General features: G+C 32.9%; 1 protein-coding gene across 3 annotated transcripts in view; it reads left to right on the plus strand.

The window, feature by feature from the left end:
• Window positions 1-1,670: 1,670 nt before the first annotated feature.
• LOC115244149 (clumping factor B) overlaps window positions 1,671-4,609 on the plus strand; it is an 8,640-nt gene continuing 5,701 nt past the window's right edge. Inside the window, exon 1 of one of the 3 annotated variants that reach the window (XM_029821571.1) lies at window positions 1,671-1,930. The gene's annotated coding sequence lies outside the window, so the exon portion shown is untranslated. The remainder of the gene's footprint in view (window positions 1,931-4,609) is intronic. The other 2 variants (XM_029821570.1, XM_029821572.1) reach the window with 2 other exon arrangements.

Raw genomic sequence — 4,609 nt, forward strand, 5'->3', positions numbered from 1 at the left:
GCTGAAAAACTCAGCCCAGAGCTATTCAATCTTCGTTCGACTTGTTTTCTTTGTGCGGTGTGCTCTCTAATATGGCCGATGCACTCAGCGATTTTGCGCTGAGCAGTAGACTTTTATTCTATCGGTGGAAATAACTCTTGAATAAATCATGTTAGTGATTAAAATTCAATTCATCGAAATTTTATTCTACGTCTTATCAACACAAAAGCTACTGTATAATACATTGGTAGAGATACAAAGATTGTGTACTTTGATTTTTCAATAAATGAAACAGTGTGCGCTTTGCGAAGGCAGGTTGCGAAATAAAATGGCACGCTTATACGCTCGATATTACTGAATTGTAAAAATTTGAAAGACTAATTAAAGTTAGAACTCGTATTGAAAGATATTCGTCTATTGAAACGTTTACCCCATATAAATCGATTTTAGAAAAAGAATGATCATGTATGCATCTCTGAGTCTGTCGAGATGTGAAGAATGGCCTTAAAATGCAGCGAACTCTTGAGATTCCGGTAAAATATTTTGAATCGTACAAAGCGTTTTCTTCAATAAATATCGCTGGTTACGATACAGCTGTATTCCATTTTCATAAGAAAAACAGAATCTGTGAAATTACACGATTCGAGAGCAGACGCGAATGAGAGGGAAACGAGCGAAAGAGGTACGGTGTATAGATGTTTTGCACGAATGCTTACGTGTTTCTAACATGTGTGTGTATGTGCGTGCGGATGTGTGTGTGCGCGCGCGCTTTCGATATTATTCATTTCGATTGTCGAGATTGGCATTGATCACGTAAGAATCGGATTAATTTCAAATGAAAAGAGCGTCAATCACATTGTGAATAATAATTGTCTGATTAGGACGTAATTCGCACTACGTACTACTAAGTCTTTACTAAGTTCTAGCGAAGAGGAGGGATACAGTTTTTGGCTTGTGCTCTGTTCATCGCTCTGTATGTGCTTCGAAATTTGAAATTTGCCGATGTAATAAACGTTTAATAAAATCGATCCGAGAAAGCGAGGAATAGAATGCGGTTTGTTTTCGAATCCTTGAATCATATTAAGCTTTTTTTTGTGCGATCAAAGATGTCGAAAATTTTTTAATAGTCTTATAATTAAGACTAGCGGCAAAAATGGTGTTGCGAACTTTTACATCTTTATTACACTAGAATCGTGAAATTATCTATCGAGTGGACTTAAATAACATCTTTTTTGCAAGAAACAGAGCTACCTATCAGAGATAAATTACCGGTTGTAAAAAATTAATTTCAATAGGAACGTGATGTAACAGCGCAAATCTGTTTATATTATCTGCTTGTATTACCGCAAAAAATATAAGAGATTACCGAGATGACTATAAATATATCTAATTAGTATATCATAATTAATCAAGAAAATAGGCCTCGCGAATAGTAGGTACGAAAATTCGAAAAAAGAAATAAAAATCTATACATGTTTTAATTCTTAACTTATCGCACAAGAAATTAATTGTGATAATCTTTTATTGGTAGATTATAGTTTTCTTCGAATCTTACATTTTTTTAAAACCTGTGGTGCGTTTTTTTTTCTCTGATATTTTGCTGGAAATATTGTGATTTATTATGAATTCGCGCGTAGAATCTGCTGCATCGAAGAAAAAACGCATTGCGTAAACTTGATTCACTTTTCGAGCCCCGATATCGTGGAAGGATGCTTAAGCACCGTTTAAAATTGTTACGCCACTGTCCGACGAAGCTTGGAAACTTCTGATCTTCCAGTTCGCTCTGAGCATCTCGCAGTCGTGAGAGTCTCGGCATGTGATCGAGTATTCGTCAGGAACAGCTTCCGCTATTGCCGGTCTAGAACGTTGAATAGAATTACCTGGCCGCGTGGCGAAGATTTATTAGCAGCAGCAATCGTGTCCTTCATCCATTCTTCGTATCTTCAACAAGGTAATCAATGATGTTGAGCTAAATTTAAAAACAGGTAGACATCGCGAAAATTACACTTTGCGTGTAAAGGCTGCTCATCAATAACCGATGGAAAAGTTCCTTATATTACTGTTTTCTGTGCCTCAGAAGAAAAGTACGTGTGTCTGTGATACATTATTGTTATACGATATATTAACGGCATTTTGTGTATCTACGAATTTTTAATCGAAGAAAGATTGAATTTGAATCGAAAGACTTCTCCTATGCTAGAGAATAACTAGCATCGAAATCACTCAACTGGAGATTATGTATTACCTAACCAGTGTGTATGATGCTATTTTGAAATCTGCCCTTTCTGACCTAAACGTTATAAACATTAAATCGAGAATCGCGAGTTCAATCATATACATTAAATACTAACAAACAGTGATGCCGAAATAAATATAAGTTAGTTGATTAAACAGAAGAAATGAATAGTTTGCATTCATAATTAATAATTTATATTAATATTATTTAATTTTTAATAATTTCTACATTTACAAAAAAAACTTTGCTATCGTTGTTAATTATTAAATAATATAATTATGAGCAGCAATAGGAATACACGCGTACATTTGGAGATAATTATAAATGATTTTTACAAACTGTCTTGATTAAAAATATATATTTTATCACTTATACATATTATAGATTATATGTAGAATCTACATATAATCTATAACAATCAGTGTTTTAAAATAAATTTTTAATTAATTTTGTTAAAATAAATTTTGCACTGCTTTGATTTAATTTCTACGCATAAACACGTACATACATATATCCAGAGAGTTTTTATATTATATTGATAAACACGAGATTTTTGACAGTCAACAAGATCTGCCGCACGAATCAAACGAAAACACGATAAAAGTCGAAAAGGCAAACACGTCGTAATTACGATAACCAAATTGACCGATGTAAATGTAAGTTGGTAAGACGATAGTAGAATCCAGTTGTGTGTGGAAGTTTTTGTGCTAGACACTCAGCAGACATAATTCCACCATTCTTTATTATCATTCTGTTTGGCACGCGAGGCAAACATGGGTTCTAAGATTTGCTGTTTGACAGATCCGCGAAATCTCGAAGGGAACAAGAAAATATTAATCCATACTATATATATATATTTATGTTACATATACACGTTTCTTTATTTTGCAAACTTCGTTTCCAGATTAGCTCCAAAAATTGAAAATTAAAGCAAACAGCTTCGAGAGAAAATTCAATTATCACCAATCTGCTGATAATATCAATGTTACACATAACTATTGATTACAATTAAAAAATCCGTGCGACTGCTAATTAAATCCATTAATTTTACGTAACAAATTTATCGAAATAAATAAAAATCGCGCAATTAAATGTTTTAACGTATAGTTTATTTTAGTCTCCCTTTCTCTCTCTCTCTCTCTCTCTCTCTCTTCATATGCAACATACACATTATTTCCTGGATGCTTCCAGCATCGCGACAAATTATTCCGTAATATTCCTATCATCGAGTTTAAGATAAGAAAGAGAAAAATTACATTAAACTGCTTTTATCTGTTAAATTACATGTGAACTTTGTATGTTCAAAAAAGCTGCTTGGTCAGTAAATTACTCGGGCTTATGTATTATGCGCGCACGAAATGTGAGAATGTTTAAGATGACGAATGTGCTCTCACGATGTTTGATTGTATTATAAAAAAATTGCCGTTGCAACCGCGGAAAGTGCGATTAATCTTATTAAAAAAACCGAGATAGATTAAAACAAAACATGTTGTCACAGTTCAATATGTTGCAACCGTTTAACAAAGATCACAATTCCTTCTCTCTCGCGTTCGGCTTAGAGATTTTACCTGTCTCTAGAAATATAAATTGGCATGTATAAATAAATGAAATAATCTCTATCAAGATGTGTTTGCGAAATATATACTTAAATATTACAACAGTTTATAAGTATATGCTTTAAAATTTAAGTATATATTTTAATAACAATTTCTCTCACACGCATAATTCTCATCAATATGTTCTATATTTCTATGATTCGTTGAAATATATCCGAGGATTAAATTTAATTTATCGTCGCTCTCAAATGCTCATGCAAAGAATTCTTAAAATACAAAAATCGATATATATATTGTTGCTTCACGAGAGAGTGAACTTGTGCATGTAGATTATGAAATCCGTGAAATCCACAACTTGCTAGATATTCCTGTGAAATGTTCAATTCATTTCACCAGTGATCGTGTGCATATTGTATTTTGCAATGAGAATACGCCGTTATTGGGCTTTCTTTTGGCGTTCCGCCCTGATAAGGCAGGTCGTGCCTCCTCGATAACAAATTATCGTCGTTTTCTTTATTGTCTATTTTGTGTATCTGAGTCATTAGGACTTGAGTCGCACTTAAAAGATTCAATAAGAGAGAGGTGATAGACGATCATCGACGAATCATCTCCTATATAAACATATTACTAGAATGATTTGTCTATCATTAGAAAAGAGAATAAAATTCTAAGTAATTACATCAACGTACATTATCGAAAATCTTTGAACAAATATATTCTTATTTTTATGAGAGAAGAGAATCTATACCAGACAAGAAAGGTTTATCTTTTCTGATCATTTTTTCTGTTTTATTATACGCTGTAACACAATCATAATATTTTGACACATATCCATATA

Source organism: Formica exsecta, unplaced genomic scaffold (assembly GCF_003651465.1).
Source record: "Formica exsecta isolate Colony F162 unplaced genomic scaffold, ASM365146v1 scaffold80, whole genome shotgun sequence".
NCBI lineage: Eukaryota > Metazoa > Arthropoda > Insecta > Hymenoptera > Formicidae > Formica > Formica exsecta.